This window comes from Centruroides sculpturatus, unplaced genomic scaffold (assembly GCF_000671375.1).
Source record: "Centruroides sculpturatus isolate CEXI.00-Female unplaced genomic scaffold, Cexi_2.0 scaffold1432, whole genome shotgun sequence".
Taxonomy (NCBI): domain Eukaryota; kingdom Metazoa; phylum Arthropoda; class Arachnida; order Scorpiones; family Buthidae; genus Centruroides; species Centruroides sculpturatus.
The window spans coordinates 101,881-116,191 of NW_019385562.1; the positions used below are offsets into that span (position 1 = coordinate 101,881).

Sequence of the window (14,311 nt, forward strand, 5' to 3'; positions counted from 1 at the left end):
TAAACGAAAGTAAAATTCCAATTTGTAAGATGAAGATCAATCGACATCGTTTAAAACGAAATAAAAGATTGACCTCTAACCTTTAATCTTTAAACTTTAAATGAAGTTAAAAAGAAGTAAAGCGTTCAAATAAAATTAAATGATCGATCTTGTCACATTTTAAAGAAGGAAACCATAAAAAAAAAGCCACACGGCACTTAAAAGACAGCTAAAAAGTGACCACTTACCCATACTAGTGATAAATTGATGCTGGAAAAACCTTCAAAACTTCAAAAAAATGTCAAATTTTTAGACTAAAAATTAGAATTTAAAAATTATACGGCTAAAATAAACATAAAAATAAAAATACACACAAAAAACAAGTAGTAAAATGTCAAAACTTCACTTCAAAAACTTGACTTTTTAGATAGTAAAAAGCAACATTTTTCTATTTCTCCATGTTGAATTACGTTTGGGAATTACATCAACTGAAAGGAAAACGAGTTGAATAAATATATTTCAACAATTCAATATCTAAAAAACACCAAATACAGCGAAACCACTGTGAAAGATCGCCCCCTTCTAAAGCAACCACTCTTCATAAAGTAGTAAGTAGTCTTTTATTTAGCATTGTTATTAGATGTTAGACCCGTACGCACAGTACCTGCATATTAATAAAAAGTATAACCCTTATTTTGGTGGTGACAAAATAGAAGGTTCGAATATAAAATTAGAAAAGAAAATCAATTAAATAATATATATATTTTTTTAAAATAAATAAGGCCATTAACCTTTACCTTCACGCCTATTTTTAAGTCGGGAAGATTCATTCTTGTAGAAGTAATATCATCAAAGTTAAGTACGGAATCATAAATCAGTAGGAAATTAATAAGAGGCGCAAAGTTTTGTTACCGTACTTTGTGGAACGAAAAGGGGTGATGCAGTGGCCGAATTTTACGACATCCTAATCGCCCAAACTGTGAAAATGACCAATTGAATGGTCGATGGCTAGAAGCTTACCGTTTCTAAATTACCGACATCATAAATCAACAAGCGTTAGAAAGTGCAAAACTTTCAACATGGTGAAAGATTCTATCTCATGCATAATGCACCCCCTGTGCCTCTACTTCTAGAATACATCGTTACAACAGTTTATTTCACAGAAAGCCAAACTTTAAAACATGGAAATTTTATTTCTCGTAGGAATAAAATATGTGTCACTGAAAAAAAAATAAAAGAATGTAAAGATAAAAAATGTATGTACAGTACTGTACGTATATATATATATATATATGTGTGTGTGTAATGCTTCCGAAAATTTCACGGAAATTTTTACCTGTTAGTGTGATTTATTTTCATAATTTTGCATCCTATTTACTGGTTTTTTTTTCTTTCTTTCTTTTCTTTCTTCTTATCTTTATTTTAATGGTCCTCTTTTATCTTTCGAGATGGTTTGTAATAAGAATTTGTGTTTTTGGGGGCTTTTCGGTAGTGTTTCGATCACTTTTTTGTTGTGATTTCGTGGAATTTTGTGGGGAATTATTTGTTCGGATGTTAATCTTTACATCTTATTGGTATTTTGGAATGATTTCATGCCTTATTTTATTTATTTCGTGCNGAAAGTCGGTTATCCGAAAGAATTCCAGTCGGCCTAAAGTATAATTTTTATTTGTTTTTATATTTTTCAATGTATTTATTTCGTTTGTAAAACATAAAGAAATCATTTTTAACGATACAATAGTCACGATTATTATTTTAAAAAGTTTACGTTAGGCTTAACATCGACGAAAATTCAACGCGAAGCGACACGCAACGGAGAAAAATTTCAACACGGGATAGGTTAATATATTTTTTCGTACATAATCGGTTATCCGAAAAATAAGTTATCCGAACAACCCCATTCCCCAATTGATTCGGATAAACGACGCTCTACTGTATATAAAATTAAAAAAAAAAGACATTTAAAACCTTTTTAAAAGGTAAAAAAAATTAAAAAATTCCCTAAAAATATAGGAAAAAAATAGCTTAAAAAATCTAAAAAAAATTCGTAAAAAATATTTGAAAAAATTCTTTAATTAATAAATAAAATACCTTTTTTTTATTATTAAATTAAAGCGTATTATCATATTTAAAAACATAAGAATTGATTTTTAAAAAAATGAAAAAAGTAATTAATTTTTCCGACAGATTATTTATTTAATAAAAGTAAAATATGTATATATATATATATATATATATATTAAAAAATAACAAAAATTATTATAAATTTAATAAAATACACGTCACAAATTTATTAATTCCGAATATTTTTAATTATAAATGTGAAAGGGAAGGAATTTAAAAAAAATGATATTTATTATTAGAAAATTTAATAAATTCGAAATAATAATAATAAAAAATTAAAAATTAGTTGGAATAAAGTAAAAGTTGATAGAAAAGGAAAGCAATTAATTGAGATATAAAGCTAGTCGGACTCACTTAAGACGATACTTCTTCATCTTATCAACTAGTGCAGACGAGGGGCATTAGATACCATGCGACCTTTGACCCCGTGAAAGAGGTATCGATCACCTCTGCTACTCCATTTGTCATGGCATCGGAGTACTGAAGAAATTTTCCGATCCGTTGAACATAATCTCAGTCCCTATCGATTTTGGCAAGTCCGGATTGGAGTTTTGTTTCTCCGGCATAATCAAATCAACGAAATTTACCCTATCAGGGATTATTATTGTTTACAATTTCCCTATATTTTCTTCCCTACTTTCGATATTTATTGAGCTGTAAACGTATAATTGATGTTTACTGTATTATTACGGAGGGTGTTTACGAGCGGAAGATGCATTTTACCTTTCACAAACACTGACTTTTCGAGTGGTTTCGGGGGGTCGATGGTAACTTCTGTTGCCAGTTTTACTGTCACGGCCGTTATTTATCACTCTTCTTTACTGAAAAGTTCTTATCTAAGGCTTGACGTCCATCTGTTTCACGACAAATGGTTACCTATAAGTATTGTCTTCAGACAAATATTGTCACCAAACTCTATTTAAGGATGCTTTAAAACTTTCTTAATGCTCCACTCGTATGATAAGTGTTTGAAAAATAAATGTTACTAGCCGTAAAGTTACTTGTAATATCTCTTAAAAGGACTAAAAGTTGAGTTGTTTAAAGAAAAATTCTTTTGAAATCGTTTGAAAATGACTGAAGAAAGACGTGAGGAAAGTTTGAGAATATGAAATGTTTTTACTTTTTTACATTTATATAAATTTATTATTATTATTTTTTTATTTTAACAGATATTCAGTTCAACACAGCACAATATAGTAGCAGATTTTCAGTTCAAATCAGTACAATATAGTAGCAGATTTTCAGTTCAAATCAGTACAATATAGTAGCAGATTTTCAGTTCAAATCAGTACAATATAGTAGCAAATTTTCAGTTCAATACATTTAAACATAGGAACAAATATACAATTGAATACATTCGCAATATAGGAACAAACATTCAACATATTCGCAGCATAAGAACAAATATTCAGTACCCTTTGAATATTCTTGTCCATATTTATGAATTTTCTGTTTAATTTTATTTTTCCAGGGAAAAATACGTTAAATAAAAGACCAAATCTTCGTGTTCAATATTAATGAGCCTTTATTTTGGCGCCTACACTTACAAATTCACTGTTTATACATAACATTAAGGAGCAGGAACTCCTTCAATTACTGATGTAAGTGATTTTAACTCTATAAATTTCTATTCAAACAAATTTCTAGCCAATAAAAAAAGGCATAAAACTAGATTAGTTTTCTCGTAAAAAAAAAATAACTTTTATAATTTTTATTGAACTTACACAATTTAAAGAATCTGTTGACAAATTGATTAGCTGGAAGTAATGTTTAAAGAATACTTAACGTAATTACACATAGTAAATGCTATAGCAAATATTTGACTGAAAACTTTGTGACAATTGACACATTTTTTTCTTTTTTCTTACATTTTTACACGATTTTTAAATTATATTTAAATTTTTCTTTTTTGCTTCTCTGTAATTAGTTCGATCTTCATCAATTCTAGCAGAAAAGCGAGAATGGTAACCAGCGAGAAGTTTGTAGCGATGTCGCAAAACAAAATTGTGTTTGAGAGAAAGAGAGAGAGAGAGAGAGAGAGAGAGAGAGAGAGAGAGAGAGATTTGTAGCTATGTCGCTTAGGCAAAACGAAATCGTGAGAGAGAGAGAGAAATAGAATTTCTCGCTTCAAAACAAAAAATCTCGCTTTCGCAGATGTCTTCTACTGTTTGATTTTCATCGCGATTTGAAGTTCTTACTTTAGAGTGCGACTATGCAGACGAGAGCGACGAGAATATGTGGCGAGAAGAGGCGAGACGCGATAAATATCAAAACCTGTCAGATATGTGCGAGCATCAGAAATTCGCTCTCACCAGTGTTATTTCTCGCTTCTCGTTTGTGCATGGTTTACCTTTGCGAAAACTAAATCGCTCGCAACCTCTCGCTCGCTCTAAATTCGCGTCTGCATAGTCCCACCCTAAATTCGTTTTCGGCGTGTTTACCATTCAAACATGGCATCTTCGTCATGTACGAGCGAGAAAAGTGAACAAAGTTTTTCTTGGAAAGAAATTAATAAATTTGATTACGGCTTATTCCGAAATAAAGATAGCAAGCGTCGTCGTCAATCCATTCATTTTTTTTCTACACCCTCAAAATAGAGAGGAGAAAACTTCACGCTACAGCACGACAATGTTAGCGAGAGCGAGAAACGAAAAAGCGAGAAATTGACAAGGTCACTCATTCGCTGGCTTCAAGATGGCCGTAGCCTTATTAACTATTCAGACGCGCGAGTGAGAGAGAAAAACCAAATTGTGTTAGATATCTGCGAGAGCGAGACGATAGCGGATCCAGAAATCTTTAGAGGGATGCAGGAAAACTTTTTACTACCAGTTACACTGCTTTACTCGAGAAAAACCCCCAGAACGGAAGTATAGTAATGTACAGTACAGTATAGTACATACACCCTCAAGTCCACCTCTGGAGCGAGAGATTCTATTTCTCGCCGGTGCACGATTTCTCTTCGCGAGAGCGATATCTCCACAAACTTCTCGCTCGCTACTATTCTTCAAAGTAAAAAAGTGTAAAGTCTACTTACGAAGCACGTGTTTCAATTACCATTTTTATTCTTATAATAGCAGTGATATGTTATCACTTGGCATTATCAATCAATCTACTTCCTCTACATGATATGAATACGTTAATTTCGGTTATTTTTCGCGTGATAAACACTCCTTGTTCCTGATCCTTTAAAGCTCCATTGTTGATAGGGTTTAATAAATTCATTATATTTTTAATACTTAATTATTTCGGCTCAGAAAATGATTAAAAATAAAACAAATCTGCATAAAATTATAAAGGAAAGTAAATGAATATTTATAGTATAATAATTTCGAAAAGATTTAGAAAGTGAATATTTAGTATTATTAGATAGAAACGGTGTAAAAATTGCTTAAATATTCGTTTAACATTGAATTTCGTCTCTAAAGTTGAGGCCATTTTTAAATTTTTTAAATTGACTCGAGCAACAGGAGCGGTTTTGTACCCTATTCTGAGGGTTTCACAAATAAAATCGGTCACCTGAGTCCATTGTATTCCTTCTAAGCCCTTTATAAAATCCACCATTGTCGAGCAATGAGTGACAATTTAGTGTTTGTGTAGTATATATTAGTATCATTACTCATTTTAAGTGCTCAAAGTTCTGTCATGACATTAATTAGGGCCCGGTTTGCACGTAATCTAAACAAGCTGCATCTTAGGGCCTCACGTTTTCTCATTTGTTGTAGAGGAAGGGTCTGTTGTAGTTAACTGCTCGTAATAAATCTACGTACAGCCCAACAATTTAATGTTTGTGTTACTCATAATCATGTCGTTTCCCATGCCATACCAATTATATCACTACTCATAATTCTTTTCGAGTATGAGTGACTTAAGTATTATCTATTGACTTTTTGACAGAACGTAATACAAGAAATTATTGACTTTCTGTCGCGTCGTTTCGCGTCGCATCGCATTCCAATTCATCATGTAGAATGTTCCCTGGTACTAACACACTACTTTTTTCTTTTTAAATTTTATTATTAAATTTACTTTTATTTAACTTTCTAACTATTTTTAGAATAAAATTTCGAATATAAAGGTACAAAAGTTTCTATTTATAACAAATTTTAATAACAAAGATTCATACAGTAGACATCCCTATAACACTAGATAATTCCGTGTTATATGAATTCCGTGTTGTACGAGTCACTTAGATTCCACAAATACGCGAGCCGTTCGCAGCCCGGCACACGTATTTGTAAAATCTAAATGACTCGTACAACACGGAATTCATATAACACGGAATTATCTACAGTGTTATAGGGGGTCTACTGTATTTATATAATAAAACGGTAGACAAATGAAACTAGTTTCATCCACTTGACGTTCATGGACATAGAATATACTTTAAAAAAATTATTATTTTAGGTTTTTCAAGCGAATAATTTCAAATTGAAATAATATTGAATTGTTCAGACCAATAAATGTAATGAAAGAATAAATATTTAAAATTCCCAATAATTATTTTAAAAAAAAGACATTAGAAAAATCTGATAAATTTCTTGAGGCAAGCGAAAACTTTTACTTATGGTAAACTTAATTATTTAATATTTTTAATGGTAGAGGATTTAATTTTTACCCGAAGGCGTATTTATTTTTATAAGACAATACAATTTTGTTTGGCTTTTTTTTTCGGCTTTGTAAATAATCCAACATTTTAAGGTAATCAGAAAAAAAATCCCATTGTTTTTTTTTCATTTAAAATCAATTATTCTGATGATCTAGAAGTTGATTTTTCATAATAAATTAAATATAAAATAGCAAATATTGAAGATTCCATTTTACAATTGATCAAATATCAAATGTTTTTTTAGAAATTTTTTCAATTAATTTAATTTAATGTTTATATTTATTTAAATCTTGTTTATTCTTCGAATAATATTCTTTTTAAATTTTTTTTTTTTTTATCAGAACTTCTTATAGAATTTACGTAAATCTTCTATGGTGCAATGTGAATTATACACTATAAAACCTCTGAGCAGTTGTCACGAACTGGAATATTTCAAATGGACGTTGTTTAGAGGTTATTTTGTACGCAAATCCACGAAGAAATGGTCGTTTTTGGAAGGTGGACGTTATTACAGGTTCAACTGTAAAACGCTAGCAATCATTTAGTATGGTTGAAAACTATGGATCATTTCGCAAAACATGCTGAATGTTCTATAATGGAAATGTATAGTACAGTTTTACGAATTCGTTTATCACGAAGTGTATTGTGTAATACGGACGATCGTTTCATTATTGGATTCTTCTTTTTGTATGATTTCTGTCTTTGAAATGGATAATGTGATACCAAGGATCGCTTTACTGTGATGCAATGTTGATTGTATTGTCATAATAGTCCACGTACTAATTAGGAACTCGTATCATACAAATGTATGCTCTGATCCTTTTATCATAATGCAACGCCATAGTTTTTTTTTTTTTTTACCATAAGAATACGTCAAACTACTAGGAATCTTTCTGTGTAATGGGTGCTTTAATACCAAGGACTGGATTGGATTGATGGAATAATACAATGAAACATGGATGATATACCTCTCGTGAGGACTTTCTATAAGAAATTGGCCCATATTTAGGTGTTAGACAAGCGAAGAAAACGCTGAAAACTAAACATGGCCAACTCGTTGGTCAGGCACGAATTCACGACCCAGTCTTATGTACTGTACTATACTTTAGTAGCCAGTAGTGGGAATAATAAAAAGGAACCTTTTATAATCTTATCTTCTTAATTCAATGCAAATAATTCTTTTATTATAACGAATGTTGTGATACTTCTATCGCCTTTTTATCATGATGCAGTACAAGGAACTCGTATCACATAAATGCATGTTCTGATACTGAAGATCCTATATCACGATGCAACACTTCTTTTATCATAAGAATTCGATACAATACTAGGAACCTTTATTGATTGGATGCTTTAACACCAAAGATTTGATTGATGCAATAAGCCAATGCAATATGGGCGATGTATCAAAGTATTCCACGAGAAACTGGCACCTTACTTAAGTGTTAGTACTTGAAGAAAGCCCGAAAAACTGCACGTGGCCAGCTTGCTGGTCAGATGCGAACCCATGACCCAGTGTTATGTACTTAGTAAGTAGTGTGGATAATACAAAGGTACCTTTTTATCATCCTATTTCCTTGATGGAATGCGAAGAATTATTTTATTATAACAAACGCTGTGATACTAAGGAACCTTTTATCAAGTAAAAATTATAAAAATAAATAAATTAGAATAAGTAAAGTTTTTAAAAGATCAATTTTAGATTAGAAGAGAAGAAAGAGAATAAAAATTCAAAGAATAAAATTATTATTCAATTGAAACGCAATTGGAATTATTCTTTTCTTTCACTTCTTTCACTCTATAAAATTTATAATAAAAGAAAATTACCTTTTTCGCAAAGTTTAATTACTTCAAAAATTAAACTTTATGCGATAAAAATCTTTAAAAAACTCAATTTAAAAACAAGAATACTTTTTTAAAATGTAGATAGTTATTATAATTTCGACTTTTTTTGGAATAATTTAATATACTTTATAGAAAATTTTATTTTTTCTTAAATTAAAAAGAAAATTCTACAAATCATAACTTTATTCGAAGGATTTTAATTAATTTGAATCATTAATTTTTCTTCTTTTTAATGAATTATAAAGTTTCCGGGTATTTAATTGGTATTTTATGCAAGACTTTTTGAGGCCCTAAAGCCCACTTGGGACCAAATTAGTTAAAACTATCGAACTATCTAATTTGGTCCCAAGTGGTAGTTAGTCGTGGGTTCGCTCCTCATCGACGAGCTGATCACGTGGAATTTCCCGAGTTTTCTTCACGTGGAACAAGTTTGCCTAAAATTTCTCTGTGGAGGTACCCCCCTTGTGAAAATTGCCCATGACTTGAGTTGCCTTCTCCCATTAATCCAATGTAATTGAGGACCCTAAAACGTCAAAACTAGCAGGTCCCTACTCTTCATCAAAATACAAAGGACTATAACTAAATACCAGGACTCATATTATCGTTTAAATTATGAGTATTTGTAAGATAAATTGAAAAGTATGAGGTATAAAATATAAGAAACTGAGGTCTTTGAAATGTCAGATTAAGAAAAATGACTGTGGACTGTGAAACATTGAATTATGAAATTGGACAGATGCAAGGCCTTAAATTGAGAGGCCTTATGTTATTGTATGTGAGAAACACGAGACTGTAAATTGTAAGGAATTAAGGTATGCAATTTGATAAACACGAAGATCTAAATGGGTACGAGAACCTTAAGGTAATAAATATGAGGAGCATACGAGATTCTTAATTGTAAAGGCCAAAAATTTTGGGCCTTTTACTGGTTTTCTTTGATATTTAACGACTGAAAATTCCTTATATAATTTATTTTCCATCGTGTAAACCTAGTAAAAATCTTAAATTTCCATGTATAGCAAGGAAAATATCATCTTATTTGTACAGTTAATATTGTTTTCTTAAAAAATAAACGTCATTTTTTATGAAACGGCATAAAATCCTATTTTTCTTCTAAAAAAATCTTCTTTTTTTAAGAAAAAAATTATAATATTTACTTAGAAAACGTTTACAAAACGGAAGATTGTTCCACTTCTTTGAAATTCGAATTTGATATTTTCTTCAAAAAATGAAAGAACGGTTCCTCTAAAAAGAAAAAAAGAGGAAATTTTGCTATTTTTAGGAAACGGTAGAATATTATTTTCTCGAAAAGCGGAAGAACACGTCGTTATTTTTATAAAAAACAAAAAGATGTGTCACTTTATATTGGTAAAATGGATCTATGCCTTTCTGTTTGAAGAGGAAGACTTATACTTTTGGAATGTAGAAAATATATAGTTTTTGTGGAAGAATAGAAAGGTATTCAAGTTATTTATAAAATACACGTTGTATATTTTTCTTTTTTAAAAAAAAAATTACATTTTTTTTTAAAGCGTGATACCTTAGAAAACTAAAGATTGTGATTTTTAGAAAGCAGCAAGGGTACAATTTTTGGAAGAATGATAAAGTATGGAGGTTTCTTAGAAAACTCACCCTGTAGTTAATAGAATAACTATAAACATAATCAATATTTGCTGTGGCACCTCTGTACCACTGCGGTACAGAGATGCCACAGTGGTAGTTACTCTTCATCCACAACCACTAATGACTGTGGATGAAGAGTAAACTCTTAGAACATATATATATATTTACAGAGAAACTAAAATTAGATGTTCTTTTCGGCAAAAATTCAGTTTTATTTCTAAGAATATGCGATTTTCTTCCTTTACACGTATATAAAAATATTGAATTAGTAAAGGTTTCTGCTCATTATACGATAACTAAAACCCGTTTTATTTTTATAAGTGATTAACTATAATAAAAAAAAAATTTTTTTTCGTTTTTATATACAGTAAAAATCTTTAAAACAAACAGAAAAATCCTTACCATGAATAAAAATAAAAGAAAAATCCTCACACTAATATGGACGAAGATAACATTGTGGTGAATAAAGGAGAGAAAAGAATGACCTAAATTTTAGTCATGCAATTAATTACATCCCTTCAAAAAGAAAAAAAGAAAAGAATTTAAGAAAAAAGAAACTAAGAAATTTGTATAAATTTTACTTAGAAGCCTCTTAAAGATAATTCTACTTTGCCAGACATAGCCGCAGTTTGAACAGATGATTAAACCTGAATTTTTTTTTTCTTTATTTTATTATTTTATTATTTTTTAGTTCTTTGCCATCAACTTTTCGAGAAAGATTAGCTATGATGGATGAGGAGGTTTGCTCACAAGAGCTTCTGTCGAAGGCCAAATGGTTCGTTTCTAACTTCAAAAGGGTTTGCAAGATTTTCTACTTGGTCGACGAAAAGGAAATTCCACCTTTTTTTTTCTCTCCCCCTCTGTAGATTCTAAAGTGTGTTTCAATGTCGTAAAAACTGGCATTACCTTAAAAAAAAACACGCGCACACACATACACACACACCAGCAGAAGCTAATTTTGTTAGTTACAATGGCGATCAATTAATTCCCTCTTTACAAAAGGGTATAATTCTTCTTCTACTAAAACTCGTTTAATATTTAATAGAGAAGAATTTAAACAATGATTTAAGAAGGAAAAAAATATTTATAATCGTATTATAAACATTAAAAACGAATTTAAATATTTCCCTCTCCCCTCCCTCTCTCCAAAAAATAAAATTAAAAAAGAAGAAGAAGAAAAAAAAAAAAAAACAATGGAAGTGGATAAAGATTAGTCCGTCATTTTTTTTTCAAATTTTAGACAAAGATTAATTGGTTTGGAGTCAAGATTTTTGATTTTTTTAAATATATATATATATGTATAAAATAAAATAATTCGATTATAATCCTTAATGATTAGCTTTATTGATTCTAAGATTTAATTATTGAAAGTTTTCATTTCGTCAATATAAAATAACTTTGCTTAAATTATATTTAATGACTGAATTTTTTTTCTTTCCCGAAGAGAGTGCAGTTTAAGTGTCTAGAAGAAAAGAAAAAAACAGTTGATTTTGATGGCTATTCAGTAAATATTTTTAGTTTTAATCAAGTTGTAATTGAGGCTTTAATTAGAATTTAAATAACGAAGATAATATTTAGGATTTGTCACTGTAAATTGTTCAAATAGTTGTTACCATTCTTATTGTTTTCCATTATTAGAATCGTATTATAATTTCCTGTAATTTGTTACCAGACAAATTAGGAGAGATGCAAAATAATGTTCTAATTTACTGCTATTTCTTTGGGTGTATTTATCAATTGAACGTGCACAGGATCCAAATTTTGTGGGAGGATGCAAAATTTTTCAACTAATGCCTTATCTTTTTCCTTATTAGTATATGCATTTATAATAAACTATTAACTGAATAGTTAAACGTTTCAAATACGTATACAGTAATGTGGACGTCTTGTAAATTTCAATGGGAAAGGAACTTAGGAGGGGCCCTAGAACCCTTAATCGTTGCAATTGTTTTAATTAGGTCTTTCGAGTATTATTTGTATAAATTTATTATCGTTTAATGTTTTAACGGTTTCTTATATTTAAATTTTTACAATAAGTGTCTTACGTATGTGATCTTCGAATGGTTTCATACATTGGAATTTTTCAATAAGTTTTCATGTTAGCTTTTCCAAACACTTTCTTACATTTGAATTATTTTAATACTTTCTTTTATTTGAGTTTTCCTAATGATTTCTGAGACTTATATATTTCCAGTGGTTCCTTACATGAAAGTTTCTCGTAACGGTTTCTCTTGCCCGAGTTTTCTAATGATTTCTTAAACCGAAATTCTTCCAACGGTTCCTTACACCCAAATTTCTCCTAATGGGTTCCTAAATTTAGACTTTTCCATGGTTCCTTACACTCAAGTTTCTCTTAATTGGTGCTTAAATTTAGAGTCTTTCAATGGTTCCTTACACCCGAGTTTTCCATATAGTTTCTCTCGCCCGAGTTTTCTTCACCTGAAATTCTTCCAATAAATTTTTCTCACTCAACTTTTCCATTAATAATCTAAGAAATCTTGCAGGATTTTAAATACGAGAAATCTAATTATTTAAACTCTCCCAATGGACTCTGAAATACAAACTCTTCTATTCGAACATTTCCAATTGTTTATAACATTCATCTTTAATTTATAACCATTGCAACTGCTTCGAAAGTACGTTTAATATTTCACTATCAATTTTTACTAATCAAATAGTAATTCGAATACATAAACAAACAACAAATAAACTTTAAAATATAGATAAACCTTAACGACGATAAACAATGAATATTTAAATATCTTAAACGACATTTACCCAGGGGTGGTAACATGTCTCGCACCATCTATCGCACAAATAATACACTAATATAACCCACCCGGAAATTTTCTAATAGAATTGGTACAATATTGACCAAGCAGGAGTAATTTATCTTCAAGGAAACATTTCTCCCAAGCTATTTCTTCTTAGTTTAGCTCATAAAATGCTATTTCAACAACAAGAAGGATTGATAGACTTTTCTAAACAATGGAACGTATAGAAAGTAAGAATAAAACTTCTACAGTAACAAATTAAATTGAATTCGGAATTCCTTTGCTGATTGCTCAATCTATTAGCCCTTGATTGGTTAAGGTGGAAGTCGAAGTAACATGATTTTGCCGTTGACATGATAACTTTACTTCTTTCATCTCCCCCTTCTTTTTTTTCGTAGCCTTAATGGAGAATAGCTTAGGATCAATTCACTTTTTTCGGGTAATAAACCGCGCTCGTAGCCATGTTTATGTATTATCAACCTGTATTTTTTAGACAATTTTCATCGAATAAAAATATATATATATATATATATTTCACCGTTTCTTCTTTTTAATCTCTCGTGTTATCAACTCGTTTCGAGTGCCCTTACTTACTTAAATCTGTATTACACGTAATTCGATTACTCATAGTACGTGAAATATTTTAAATTAATTATAATTAAATTCTGTTATAAATGAATAATTAATTTGCAATATAATTAAATGGTTAATTAGCTAATTAGCATAAAGAAATTAATGATTATGGTATGCCGTTTCGTTGCTGTATTTAGAAATGTCCTCGAATCTTAATAAATTCTTCTCTTAAAAGTTTTATATGATTAATTTTTTTAATGAAAATTTGCAAAATTTATGGCTTTTTCTCATAAAAAACTGAATTTTATATAGGAAAACTTGTCTAAGACGGAACACGAGAGATATTGTGGCTTTTTTTTCTCTTCAAAAAAACAACTGGATTTTATATAGTAATATACCAAATTCCGCTTTACTCAGGTGCGTAGAGAGTATTTCGTTTCCGCGTTAGACAGGTTTTACTGTATATTTTTTGGCCAACAGAACTATATTTTATATCATTTCCTTGCATTTAATTTAATTAACTTTAAGTTTTATGCAAATTTCGGGTGGTGGAGCAAATTTCTATTCTTACTTTCTATTGTAATTTTACATTAATTTAATTTATATATTTCAAATACAGTCAAACCTGTAAACAACGGAACGGCCTCTTGCAGTAACATAAGAAATATTGAGAGATTGGGAGGTTATTTCCTATGCATTTTTATAAGAAAAATTACTGGGGGCCGTTATTTAGAGGTTATTTTGCGTGCAGAAATATTTCTTGAAAAAAAAACGGCCGTTGTATAGA

General features: G+C 30.0%; 1 protein-coding gene across 3 annotated transcripts in view; it reads left to right on the forward strand.

Moving 5' to 3' along the window:
* LOC111640150 (chaoptin-like) overlaps window positions 1-14,311 on the forward strand; it is a 72,245-nt gene that overhangs the window by 39,989 nt on the left and 17,945 nt on the right. Inside the window, exons 1-2 of one of the 3 annotated variants that reach the window (XM_023386146.1) lie at window positions 9,929-10,012; window positions 10,087-10,160. The exons of the other annotated variants lie outside the window; for them this stretch is intronic. The gene's annotated coding sequence lies outside the window, so the exon portion shown is untranslated. Of the gene's footprint in view, window positions 1-9,928; window positions 10,013-10,086; window positions 10,161-14,311 lie in introns of those variants that run through there. 3 annotated transcript variants of the gene reach the window in all.